We start from the raw sequence: 14021 nt of genomic DNA, 5'->3' as shown, positions 1-14021 counted from the left end.
GGTGAAGCTGGGAAAGGATGTGGGACAGATGATGGAGCAACTTGTGCTGCAAGTTGAAGTGGGGCTGAGGTGCCAAGGCAGGTCACTGGAAGGCTGAGATTGTCTTTTTCTGTATTTTTTTTTTTTTTTTTTTCCTCCAAGATTTCCAAAATGCCTGGCCAGTACGTTTTAGCTACAACTGTCACGTGTTGGGGACGTGCTGCAGCATTGCCTATTTGAGCCAGCAGAACCCAGAGGAAAAAAAAGGGCGTCTTAAGAGAAAAGCCACACTAGTGAGGTCCCTGGGCTGAGATGTTGAAGCAGCTTGGGCAAACGAAGACTTCGGGTGCTGATTTCATTGGGACCTCCTGAGGTGCCTCCTTCTTCACTGGGAATCTGGACCACAAGCTAAAGCAGCAGGTTTCCTGAGCACAGCTGCTTTGCAGCCCCGAAGAGGGGTGAGCTGTGGCTGCCCTAGCCGAGCAGTAGCTGGTTTGTGTTACTGGGACCCAGTAACAACTTCCTCTCCCATGTATGTGTGCTGGTGGCTCAGGGCTTGTGGGGCTGCAGCTTCTGCCTGCCCTCGGTGCTGCTCTCTGGCTGATCCGTGCGTGCAGGCAGCAGAGGGGAGAGCAAAAAGCTGCTTTTCTAGCTCTGGTGTCAGGGCAGGGTTTCTGCTGTTGGCTCAGAAGGGAAGGGGCCAGGAGGATGGCAAACGAGCTGTGGGGGCTGCTGCTGCTTGCTTTTGGGCCAGCTGTTCCTGCTGTGTGGCTCTCACAGCTGCATTCACCAGGGACAGGGAAGGGCAGAAAATGGGAGTGTTAAGCAAGCTGCAGTAGAAGTAGAGAGCAAGAGGAAGAGGAGACAGGTCCTTGAAGTTTGTTACCAAGCACCCTGTCTGGGGAACTTTGGCTACCTGCTCAGGAAGAGCGGTCCTTGCATGGACAGGCTGATGGAGAGCACCAGGCTCTCCTCTTGCTTCTGAGCCAGGACCGCTGGCAGAGTGGTGACCGTGGGGATGGGTGAGAGCACGGAGAGGAGAGTGGTTGTGCCTTGTTCATCCCAGATGCTGTGCAGTGTGATCAAACGCAGTGGTGCTTGATGTTGTCACCAGCCTAGGAGATTCGGGTGTGCCTGGAAATGTCACTAGCGAGCTGTGCCGTGTGTCACGATACAGGTTCTGTAGAGAATGCAGGCCACTCGAAGGCAGGGGAGATGACTGTGTTGGCCTGGGGGGGTTGGAGCTGGAGGGTCACTTAGGCTCTGTAGTCTTCTAACATCTTTTACTAGTGGTACTGATAGTTCCCTGTAGTGCAGGTGCCTGGAAATGGGTGACAAGTAAATTCAAGTGACCAGAGCCAGCTTTGCTGCTCATGGTCTTTAACATCTTACTGGTGGGGTCCATTCTCCATCCTTCCATGGCTGTCACCCAAAGGCCAGAGGTACTTCTAGATCTTGGGACAGAAGAGCAAGAGGTGCTTCCGTCATGTGGTACTCGCCAGAAGAGCTGACAGAGGAACGTCTACAAAGCATTTAGCCTCCAAGTGCATGAAAAGAGGAGAAGCTGGCCAGCCCCTCCTACACCACATGACTTCTATTAGTTGATATTTAATTATTTAAAATATTTTAGTCATGGTCCCCATTGCATTAGGCTGGTAGCATACATACATTGGGACGCTGCCGGTGGAGCTTGTGACCTGTACAGTCTAGACATCTTTGGGGTAGAAAAGAGTGAATGCAGAGAAGTGGCAGCTAACTTAGGGAGGTAGAGGAGTGGTGAAGGCAAGAGAAGGTCCTGGGGCTCTGGTTTCCAGTTTACTGCTTCCCACCCCATCCCTGACAATGCAGGTACCACTGGTTTTGTACAAGATGAAGGATCTGTGGTGAAGGGGGAAGGAAACAAGCTGTCCTGCTCTAGAGGTAGTGTTAGCTCCTCTCCGAAACCTTCCACAAGGCATCGGCTCACCGTCAGAGACGTCAGCTCCAAATAAAACTGTTCCAGGACATTTCCTCAGTGTGCTGCGCCGCGGCAGGCTGCATTCGCTGGCTGTAACGCTGAGCAGACGGCTCAGGGCGGTTTGGAAGAGCAACAAACCGCCTGCCAGGAAACACGCCTTCGTCTTGTGGCAGGCCAGGAGAAAATGCGAACGGGGCTGCAGTTGTTTTGCATGTAAGAAATGCTGGGTATTTCAGATCACAGGAGAGGGAGCATGGTACCAAGGCTCAGCATGCCTTGAAAGAACCAGAGATGGTCTGCTGAGATGTGGATTTTCGTAAAAATGTGTTTCTAGACTTGTATAGGATGTGGGTAGCCATGGAAAAAAAAAAAAAGCGGGGGGGGGGGGGGGGGGGGGGAGGCCTTTTTGTTGTCTAATAAGCACTCTTCTGCTCTCATCCAGCTAGTTTTGTGTTGAACCTGTGGCTTCATGCTGCTCTGTATGATACAGACCCCGTCTGAGGTGTCAGGCATTTGCTCCACAGGGGCTGCTGCATCTCCTGTGGCACTGATTAGCTGGTCCTGCTGCTCACTCTGTGCTGCTTTAACAGCATGGCTTCTTGGGGGTGGGAGAGTGCTGCTTGCTTTTTTACTTTTTCAACAACAAAAATATCAGGAACAGGCTGTTCTCTGGCACCATCTTCTTCTCTTCGGATGTTGGATGTAACCATCCCTTTAAAGCACCTTCCTCTGACCTGAAGGACAGGGTCTGACCAGAGTGTTTTCTAGCATTCGAGGGCCATGACCTCTATCACCGTTGCTGCTCGAGTGGGTATTGCCGAAGAGACTCGTCTCTGGATTTGTTCCTGGATTTTAAGCAACGGATTCTGGGTAGGTTAGCTCAGTAGGCACTGATGTGATTCAGCTAATTTGAGATGTGTTTTCACTGGAAAACTAACAAGTGCATGTCTGAGCCAACTTTATAAGTTTTCTTTTCTTGGTGAAGTGCGGGATTGCTCAAGACAAGGTGATAGAATATTTATTTTAACTTTCAAATCATGGCAACGGTTGTATTTTTCCTGCCTACTCACTGCCTTAAAACTAAAAAACAGCTGAACCAAACTTTCCAAAAATATTAGGCAGAAACCAGAAGGGCAAAATTCCACCTGAAAATAAGTTTAATGAAGTTGCTTACAACTGAAAAAAGCCATTTGAGAATAGAAATGAGAACTGTCCATACGTGCTTCTCTTCTGATATTAATAGTAATAAGAATGCTAGATGGCCAAGGAGCATTTTATAGGTACTTCAGGTACTTAAGAAGATGCCAAAAGTCTGTCGTTTCAACAGGTCTTAACAGTATATGGCAGCATTGCACAACGGCTCTTCAGAAGTGGAGAAAACTGGTTCCTGGTGAAAACTGAGTTAAGTGAAGGGAACTATAATTACACCAGCTGGAGGGCGGGCTGGCCGGTAAGACTTCTGAAACTTCGCCTGCTGTGAGCTGTGTCAGAAGTGGTCAGTTCTTCACTCTGCATCTCATGCAGAAAAGGGACCTCTGAGCACAAAGATTAGCTGGTGCGGAGGTTTGGAGCTCAACCTGGGGAAGGAATCGTCTGGTAAAATCCGAACGCCACTTCTGGCAGCACATGGTATTTTATTGGCAGCTGTTTATTCAAGTGTTGACTCAGCCTAGCTTTTGAGATTTGACAAGATCGAGAGCCCTAAAGGGCTATGGCCATGGGCATTAATAAAGCAATCTCGTTAGGAGATAATTAAGTCACATTAATTAAATTCCTAATTAAGCAGCCAACCGTAAGTTTGTTAGGTAAGGAATGCTCAGTTGGGTTTATTCACTTTCCACACCCTAGCAAAAGGTTAAAACAGGGGGGGGACCCAAAAATTCCCCCACTTTCTGGAAAATAATTTATACTTTAGGTGTGGTGCCTGTGGAGGAAGAGCATTTCCAGAAAGTTAGTATGCTTCTCCTGGGAGCGATCGCACTGGGAATGGATGGGCCACAGCAGGAGCGCTGCATAGGTGCTGCTCCTTGGGAACAAGAGAAATGCAAAGCTGAATGTGGGAAGGGACCTCTGTTTGCCTCCCTTGGTGTCTTGCACAGCTTGGGTTAAACTCAGCTCTACTCTGAACCCATGGCCTCAAGTCTTAATTAAGACCACAAGCAGAGCTGAGCTGCAGGCTATGCTATCTGGCCAGGCAAAAGGGACGGGGAGCAATGGGAGATTTTGCTGCCCCTGTTTAACAGATGTGGGAAAACACAACTGACCTAAGAGGAACTGATGACATACCTAAGATGACCGAGGGAGACTGTAACTGAAAACTCAATTGAAGGCTTCTGAGCAACCTCCCTTAAACGGCATCTCCTCCCTCTGCACTGTGAAGGATGGCTCGTCCCCTGTATGGAATGCTTTGGGCTCCTCAAAACAGCTTTCTGCTCTTACTTTCCGTAAGCTTCAGCTCTTCTTCGCACAATCCCAAATGGGTTGTTTTTTTCTCTGCTTAAAGCGAGCAACAACCAAGAAACAAAACCACTAGCTGAATTGATGTTTACTGGCTTGGGAACCCGGGAATCCAGAAGCGAAACGTGCCAGTATTATCTTGGGATTTTTTCGTTTGACGATGCAGAGGGGAGGAGGATGGGAGAGGGCTGCGCCAGTGCCCGTGAACCTTGCACAGAGCTGGCGATGCCGGGTTTGGCCGCACCTAGGGGAGGGGATGCAGGCAGCAGCGTTTGGCCTGGGGCTCTGGGGCAGACTTCTAGGTGGAGCCTAATAACCTCCCGATCCTGCTCCTGCTCCTCCTCGCTGCCCACAGCAGGCCTGGGAGCTGGGCTGGGTGGCTCATTTGCCTCCCAAACTGTGTGCCTTCCCTGAAAACTCTTTTGAAGCCTATCTCTACGATAAATGTCTTGCCACAGGGTTTACCTTCCCTCTCTCCTACAGACTGGAAGGGGCGGGCTCACGCAGAACTGTAGACAGCTCGTGTATTTGGACTGATCATAGGCATCCCTGACATTTAGTTTCTGTTGTTTATCTGTCTGGTTCAAGCTCCTCTGTTTTCCAGAAGATGACAAAAATGCCGATGGAATTGGAACGGTTCATGGTCTGGGGTGCTGGCTGATGGCCAGGTTTAGCAACTGCTGAGCTGTGGCTCAGGGCAGTGACTTCCAGTCCAAGCTATTTAAACACCTGGCCTGGCCGGGAGGAGTTGTTTCTTCCAGCAATCCCAGAGCAGCAGTCGGAGTCAGGAATATGAGATTTCCAGATCAAATGAGGATTATTTTCCTTTTGCACACACGCTGTGGCTGGAGATCCCATCCAGGGCTAGCATGGGTCAAGATGGTGACAGAGGGATGAAAGTGGTAGGCACGTATGTACACAATGATAAGCAGTTCAGGAATAGTTTGCACTCCTGTTTTGTCCCTTCAGCCTTTCCTGGTGCCCCTGACTTTGTCTCCCACTCTGCTATGTGTTCCTCAGTCCATAGCAGGACTTGTAGCATTAATGACATTTTCAGCCAGAGCTGAGTCTGCTTCTTGCTGTCCTGAGTCCAATAAACCACCGTCCTCAAGTTTCAGGCTTTCTTTGGCTTGCATAACTTTGAGAGGCCCCTTGCTTCTCACAGGCTGGGCTTTAAGGATGGCAGTAAGCTCGAGGTGCTCCAAGGCTCTTAAACTTTGAACGCAGCTCACAAAAGAGAGCTCGTGGTGCAGATGGGCTTGTATAAAGCAGGCTGAAGCTCAGAAATGCAGGGCTTTAGGCCAAATTTCCAGCTAGTTTTATCATTTTCAGTATCTTTTACCCTTTGCCATTGCAGAGCATGCAGGTCAAAGGAGGCTGGTCACGCTGCCTTGTTTCACCTTGCCTGGCTCAGGCAGTCTTCACAAAGATCTAGGTTACAAGGTGAGTTGTGAAGGTTAAATCCTGATGACGGAGCAGAGGTGCTGTGGTGTGGAGCAGTTTATGCTGCTCCATCACTTGCATCGAGTCCAGCTCTGGATTCAGCTTCAGACCTTCTCTAAGGAAAGCAGGTCTTGCCAGATGAGCTGGATGAGGGACGGGACCTGGAGTTCGAGGATGAGACTATGCACAGGAGTTTCGGAAAGGCTTTTTTTGGGGGTGGCCACAGCTGGAGCCGTGTGGTGCTGGGTGTCACCCAGTTAGGGTGACAGAGCTTGCATGTAACACACAGAGCCGGACTGTCCTTAAAGCCAATCACTTCAGGTGTCAGCGTCATTACAAGGTGGATGAATGTAGACGAGGAGGATGTTTCCTTTTGACTTTTCCCTTTTCCCCGTTCAAGTAGCAGGACCATCATCACTCAGGGCAGTATTTTCTTGAGTGTACTGTATCTGGGTCGTATTAGTACCCCCAGTACCTACTTTCCTTTCAGCCAGGCAGGAAAGCAGTTAATGCAGAGGTGAGATCTCAGGTGGGATCAGCCCCTTGTCTGACAGCTGTTCCAAGTCAGAAATCGGTATGAGGATATCAAGTGCCTGCGAAATGCTCTGTCGGTCTTGTCCTGTGCTGGTCTAGGTCCATGGTTTGGTAGGAAGGGATGGCACTGGGCAGCTGGCAGGGCTGCCTTTGGCACACCAGGGACACTAGCCAAAGCTGAAGCGTCCCTTCAAATGGACTTGAATTTGCTGATCTGAATTTGCGCTGGCAGAAGCTGAGGGATGCTTGTCGCTTCTGTATATTTATATTAGCAAACACACATTCACTAATACATACTCACAGTATTTTTTCCCCCTTTTCTTTCTGTTAGGTTTGCTTTCTCCATGTCAATTCTGATTTACAGTGATGCTCTTTCTGATGGTTAACACTCCTTTTCTCTACACCCTTCCTCTTGCCTCTTTCATAGCCTAAGCCAAAAATATTTGTCTACCACAAGCGATCAATGCCAGATTTGTTGTGTGGGCAGGACTAACAGTGAGTAAGGGATAACAAAACAGAGAAAATTGATGCTTTACTAAAAATAGACCTGCTACAGAAGGTAGAAACTGGTTCCTCATGTTGAAGCTAAAGGCTAATTAATTGAGCAATTGGGATGGATTTGGAAAATGATTCTTGGTGAACCACATCCTTCCCGCGCTCAGCGAGGAGGCAGAGGATGATACAGATTTGCAGCTAGCCCAGCGGTGGTGAGAAGGGGCTGTGTTTGCAGCTGTCGGTGACTGAAGCTGCCTATCGTTCCGCTTTGTTGTGAGAGGTTAGTGTATTGCCCGGGGAGCGTGCTGGCAGTTCTTGAGATCTCCCTTTCTGAATGAGTAGGAATCCATGGGGAGCTCAGTCTCAAGCAGAGCAGGCAAATTTTGCAGAGGGAGGGGGTGCAACAAGGTTTCTTTCTTGTTGGCTTGTCTGTTTTCCCCCCGCACTTCACTTGTCATCCCCGCGGGTTTGGGGGACTGTCACCATGGCCTCAGGTAGTGCCGAATGCTGGTTTCAGTGAGGGCTTCCAGTCCTTAAGACAGCAGACGCTACTGGTCCGGTCAAGTGCTGCCAAAGGTAATTTAGGCTTAATTCAACATTTTGCACTTTGGATCAAGCCGTGAAGCTTAACCCAGTATGGTTTAAGTGGTTAACTTAACCCAGTATGGTTAACAGTATGCAATATGTTATTGCACCTACTGCAGATCAGTCCATAATTTGATATGTTGTCCTGTAACCCATGGTCTCGGTACCATCTGACTCAAATGACGTTTTCATTATTTTACTGTGACGGATTATAGCAGCTGATTCCCAAGGCAGCACTCACTGTTTAATTACAGCGAATAGATCATTAGTTACAAGCACAGTGGTTGCCAATGTGGGAAAGAAACCTGTGCCAGAAAGAAGCCGTTCCTGATGCTGGAGAACTGGGGGCTGCTGGAAGACCAGGAGAATGCCCAGCTGAGTCTGGTGCACTCTTCTCTGAAGGCGATTTGCAGCGAGAGCAAGGGGAGAAATGACACAAAATGTCCTGGGATAGGGTTGCAAATGTGTCCGCTGCTAGCCAGGACTTCAGTATGTGACCACTTGAGCTTATTTTATCTTTGCTAGTGGTGATGGAAGCCCGTCTATTTTGAAATGTAGGTGCATCCAAACTCTTGTCAAATCATCCCTTAATCTTCCATTCGGGAGGGTAGAGGAAAGATGTGTCCCACTGAAACCGGGAGGTGAGCTAGTCACTACTTGAATCGTTTATTTCTTCTGCCGATTCCTGTGATGCCTACAATGTCCACTGATCACAAATTAGGCAGAGGGCTTAGCATCACCGCAGTAAAGTGCCTGTAAATCCACTGAAGCTCCTGGGTAGACAGAAGAGAGGAGCACAGGTTGGTGCCCAAGCTGGGGAAGAGGCCAGAACTCAGCTGTGACCCTGTCCCAGGATCTGTTCCACCAAAGCAGCGTGACGTGGGCTGGCCAGCCAGTACATGTGCTAGGCAGCTGGGCAGCCTACGCAGAGCTCTTGACAAGCAGCAAAGCATTATTTTTTGCCTGGTGGGCATGAAACAAGGGAGCTGCTGGGTTTTTAGCTGTGGAGATCTCACAGTGGACACGGGATGGATGTGGCTGGAAGAGTTGTACTGATTCTGCTTCTCCCAGAGCAACGTATTATCATCAAACACAGCCTTCCCTCTCTTCCTGCTGAGTCTTTCTATAGTGGGCTGGAGCAATGGTTTTGAATGTTCTCACAAGGCTTTAGAAGTATCAGCTTTGTCAAATGTATCATTTTCTAGGGATGACTCTGACTCCCCTTGTTTGCTGCACTTTGTATTCTTTAGTCTCCACTGATTTTGTTCTTGGCATCTTGAGTGCAAGGGAGTCCGAGGCATGCAGGTGAGAAGAGACTTGATAAAATCATGCAGTTCTTCCTATGGACAGAGGTACATCAAGCATACCTAGACCGTACCTAGACACCTTGACAATGACTTGCCTATACCTGTTCCTGGTGCTCCTACATGAAGAGGATTCTGCAATTTCAGTTGTCTACTATAATGCTTCACCAACTTCATAATTATGAAGTTTTATTGCAATGATTAACTGAAATCTCACTTATTGTACATTTAGCCTTTTATATTCTCTTCCAGGTGGAAAACAATTTGAACAATGTTCTTTAGCTTAAAAAGTGGGTTTTTTTTGTTGTTTGAAAAGGTATTTAAGGTGTTTTGCCATATAGTCCTCTTTTTTTTTTTTTTTTTTTTTTTTTCCCCTGGGAGGCAAAACGAGTGTGTTCTTTCTAACTTTCCTCTTGATTGTAATTCCTAAACTCTCAATATTCTTCATTTTCTCTTAACTAGATCACAATTTGGGTAAGCGAGAATTGGAAGAAGTTAAACTCTGCCAAAGTAAAGAACTGTAATTGTAGAAAAACACTTTAATACCAACTCAAACAAAGTTCAGCCTGAGTCAGGTGTCTCGTGTGGCCAGTAACGAGTAGGGAAAACACAGCAGTCGGAGTATGCTTACCCCATAAGGCGCTCTCAGCTTTCAGCAATCAGTGGTTTAAAAACTTCCTGAGCTGGAGGTTGCATCTACATCAGCACATTTAATAGACCCTGATGGGCTAATTCAATTGACTGAAAAAGAGGTTAGACAAATTTTATGGTTAATCTTCAAAGCATCTGGTGACAGAGAGTTCCTCCATTTACGTGCTATCCACACTAAAAACCAGATTTCCCACAGCTTGTCTCAGATGTGTTTTCCTGGCAATTTAACTGCTGCTCCCACCCCCCGTACCCCCCGTTAGCTCTTGCGCTGTGCGGAGCAGCAAGTGTTCTCCATATCATCCGTGTTTGCATAGACCAGGGGCAGCACATTTGGATTTTTCTCTGGTACCGAATGTACATCACTCCTGAAGTCCTACAATAAAATTGACCTTCTCTAGAAAAATTATGGCAATTGCTCCGCACTGCCGGCTCTGGGTTCGTTTGTGGTTTAGTCCAAGTCCTGACCCTTCTCTTCAGTGTCTTGCCTAGTCAGTTCCTCCCCTTTTTGAGTAGGTGAGTTTGGTTTATTATTTTCCCCTCTCCCTCTTCAGGGAAGGCACTTTTCTTCACCAAATTTTGTTTTTCAGGACGCAGACATTTGTCCTGCAGGTGGAGACCACTGGAAGCGATGCCTCACGTCTACACTGAGGGCAGAGCCCTGTGCCCCAGCACCAACACTTGGCGGTTCTTGAGATACGTGTAACCACCAGTTTGCTTTGGATTTGTCTACATCTAAAGCAGCTTTGTTTGCAGGAACAGAAGCCTGTCTTCATGAAGAATCTAGACTGAATTGTTTTGTCTGTGCCAGGGAACAAGAGGATGCTTATGGCCGGTTACTGCGTATTAGGTGTCATGTGAGCCATGAACTTTAAGAATTCAGGATTATTTGCTCTTCTAGACTGGACCAAGAAGCCACCTTGGTTGCTGGTTCCGCAATAGAAAGTAAATATTAAATGCTGGGCCCTGGCCGAATCAGTCTGCCAATTCTTGCGTCGTATGTGGTATTTCACCTTAACAGTTCCATCCAGCTAAACAACTAAGATATCGCTTAAGGATCAAACTTAATCTGAAAGTTTAAGGATGAGTAGATGTGCTTGGAAATGTAACCCCTAATGTGATAATTTAAAAAATGAGATAATTAAAAATAAATTTGATGGAAATTCATGATTTCTTGAAAGCTTAGGGAGGTAATGCAGAAATTTGAGTAAATTGGACATAAATAGCTTAAATTCTTGTTTTCAAGAACTTGCTCCCAGGAGCCAGTGCCTGCCACCTCAGCACGTGAGCTGTTGGGTTCCAGCTTATAGTGATCTCTTGCCTCTCTTCCAAATGGGACCTGATTTAATGCGTTGGTTGTGACCGAATCACCTCTAGCACTTTGCAGAAGGGAGTTCTTGCAGCTGAACAAAGCAGCTGAGCTGTCATTCAGAGAAATGTAACGGCTTCTTCTGTTTCCCTTTCCTTCCTTGAAATAGTGGGTCTTTCCTGTTCCTTCTGTGTATTTTAGCATTCACCCTTACTTGCGTGTATTTAATATATATATTTTTCAAAACCGGCAGAACTGCAGGCTCTGGCCTGAATGCTCTGCAGGGTTGCAGCTGGGCTGCAGCAGCCTGCAGGTTTGACGCTGCTCCGGAGGGCTGAGGTGCTAGCGTTCTGTGCCAGGACAAGCCCTGCTTCATAGGCTGTTGTTGGAAGAACAGGATAAATATGTTTTATGGGATTTTATGAGGTTTTAGGAATGAGGTTGCACATTGGTTGCTTTATGAGGGTGATAAAAGATCAAGAATCCCACTGCGATTACTGTTTGAAGTCACCAAACTTTGCCATTTATCTTTTTGTCTTGACTATTCCTTAACTCCTTCTAAAACTTCTTTTCTGAAGTGTCCTGCACGCTTTCCTTCCAAAACAGAGCAGCAGCCACTCCTGCCTTTCTGCAACGCCACAAATCTCCCGCTGAAGTAGGAGGTGAGATGCAGCAGTTTCCTGCACAAATTAATCACAGACATTTCAGCTGCTGAAGGAACTGCCTGTGGGAAGGGACAGCGTGTAATCTGGGAAAGGATTTTCCCTCCCCTGCTGTGTCTGGTAGAAACCTGCTTGGCACATATGCCCGGTGCTCCGGAGGGCTGGGGAGTGTGGCTGCACCTGCACTCCGTCACCTCCCCGTGTCCCTGTCACCCTTGGACCGGCCTGCTCGCTCATCACTTCTGTCACCTCCATCATGTTACTGAGGATGCTGCTGTGCTAACCCTTTATACCGAGCTGTTTGTGGCCCCTGATCGTTCCGTTTTGGTAACGTTACGGGTCTGGTTCAGTAAAAAAGAATTACTGTACAGATGTCTCTATAAATATCATTAAAAGGGTTTTCTCCTCTTCTACTTACCGCTTATTCTACGTACCTGACCTCTGGAAAGTTAGCAGGAATCTTCCAGAGAGCACAGCTGTGGGCTGGAGGTGATACCTGCAGGGAGATGTAAAGACCAGACAGTGCCCCTGCCTCTATGTTAAAGAAATATAGTTGTGTGTAATGTAGGAAATCATAGTCCACATATCAACCACCATGTCCTATGTAGGTTTTGCTGAGATTGGCTTTGCTGGCCAGCTGGTGGCCAGAAACTCTCTTTGACTCAGTCATTCCCTCAAGGCCACGTGCCCGGTGGCTCAGAGGCAGGGGGTAGGCAGATGGCTTGTGGTCGCAGCAGTGCTGTAGCCAGAGGGCAAGTGAGCATCTTCTGCAACACAGCATGGACTGTCCTGAACCCATCTTAGTGGGAGATTCTATGAGGTAGGACGTTAGGTGAGCTCCATGTGCTGTGGTACTAAAATATCATACTTATACACCCTCTTCTATTGGAAGAGTGCAAGTATCAGAATTTGGCAGCAGTTTGTGAAAATCTGCTGGGATGGTGACTAGGAGGAAGTATTTCCAAACTGGGGACTTCTGCTAACAGACTCTCAGCTCGCTGAGCACCCTGGTGGGAGGGGAGCTTTGGGGTGCTTGTGGAGGGGGCTGGGGCTGCCCGGCTTCAGAAAAACATAGCTGCAGGTACAGGCTCTGGCAAGTCCCGTGACGGCTGCTGTTTGCTACTTATGGCCTCTAGGTACTCTGGTGAGACCGACCTTCCCGGGATCTCCGAGTGATTTGCTGATCATCTGGAGTAAGGAGGATGTGGCAGGGGAACGATTGCTCCACCATGCATGACCTAGCATGCTGCCTACGTAGCAAAGCTGCTGGGCTGAGAAGGAGAGCCGGGTAGGAGTTAAAAGGCAGGGATGCTTGTTCTTTGGCTGTCAGGCTGACAGAAGACTTGCCTTTCTAAGCTTCAAGAATTCTAGTGTTATGGAAATTAGTGCCTGAAGATAGCTTGCAGGAGAGCAAGCTTGAGGTAGTCTTAATAAATACATCCTAGCAAATCAAGAAGTAATGTCCTCAATAAAGGTCTTCTGGGAGGAGAGGCTGCTTCCCCCGCCTTTTCTCGGCTTTGCTTTCAGACTCTCCCTCGCTCATTTGTGTAATATTGGAACAAATTTTGGTAACTTAAATTGCTGTTCTGGAGCTCAGACTCCAGAAAAAGTGGTCAGGAAAGAAAATACCATGCTACTGCTTTCCCCTGGCTGGTGACCCCTCCTCCTCCCCATCTCTGGGGCTGTTGGTAGCTCACGTTGCCCTTGTTCTTCTAAAACCGATTGCTGGGTAGGAGGAGAATCGGGCAGCAAAAAGACAGACAAGACCTGAGCTTCGCAGGAGCGTGTTGTAAACCTCGGTGTTGACCAAAGGGTGAGCGCAGCCTCGTAGGAAACCTCTGCAAAAAGCTGCACAAATCTTGCTAAACAAGCAGCGCTGTGCTCTCCTCGCCGATTCCAGACTGCAGTGTGTGGCTGGTGGAGTTGGACCCTGCTCATGGGAGGCTTCTGCTGAGCTCCATCACCTACCTTGGCAGTGACTGGTGCTGGTGCCGCTCGCTGGGGGCGAGGAAGAGGAGCAGCATGGTAGTGGTGGGTGCCCATTAGCAGCTGTGAGAAGAGAAGGGGGTGCAAAGCACCCTGCTGGCTACTCTAAAACCTACCTGAAACCCCTGTATGGCAGCTGGGGGCTATGTGGGACTCAAGCTTGTTCATTCAGAGGTCACTCTGGTACTTGAGTCATGGCATTACAACAGGATTATAACGGGATACACTGAGGTGTGCTGCTGGTGCCCAAACCCATCTTGTATGTCTTGGCTATGTCAGTGGCTTGCACGTGGTTGTTTTTCCCTCTTGTGAGTAGCAAAAATTACAGGTGATAACTCACTGGGGTTCATGGAGTGGTTTGGATCAATGCAGGTTTCTCAGAGTACAATCTACAAAAATCAACATAATTGCTCTTGTGCCAGCACAAAGCCATTTCGAGACTTGGCTTTCAGAGCCAGACTGGAGGGGTAAAATGCTCATGGGTCTTCTGTTCACAGCGGGCACCTATCACTTTGTACCGAAACCTAAACTGGATCACCCGGACTTCTTCGGTTTGCAGAACCGGACCTGAAATATCTGAAGCCCAGGCTTTCCCTTTGAATTTCACTGTAGCAGTTTCTGGGCAAACCTGCCAGAAAATAGGATGTGAAGTAAAACCCAGG

At 48.1% G+C, this 14021-nt stretch overlaps 1 protein-coding gene across 1 annotated transcript in view; it reads left to right on the top strand.

Annotated features, from left to right (window-relative positions):
• Positions 1-2332: 2332 nt before the first annotated feature.
• Positions 2333-14021, top strand: part of LRP5 (LDL receptor related protein 5) — a 191943-nt gene continuing 180254 nt past the window's right edge. The window contains exon 1 of the mRNA XM_080405472.1: positions 2333-13404. The gene's annotated coding sequence lies outside the window, so the exon portion shown is untranslated. The remainder of the gene's footprint in view (positions 13405-14021) is intronic.

The sequence above is a fragment of the Falco punctatus genome (genome assembly GCF_963210335.1).
Source record: "Falco punctatus genome assembly, chromosome: 10".
NCBI lineage: Eukaryota > Metazoa > Chordata > Aves > Falconiformes > Falconidae > Falco > Falco punctatus.
The sequence above is the reverse complement of the archived record's forward strand: the minus strand, read 5'-3'. Positions and strand labels throughout refer to the sequence as shown.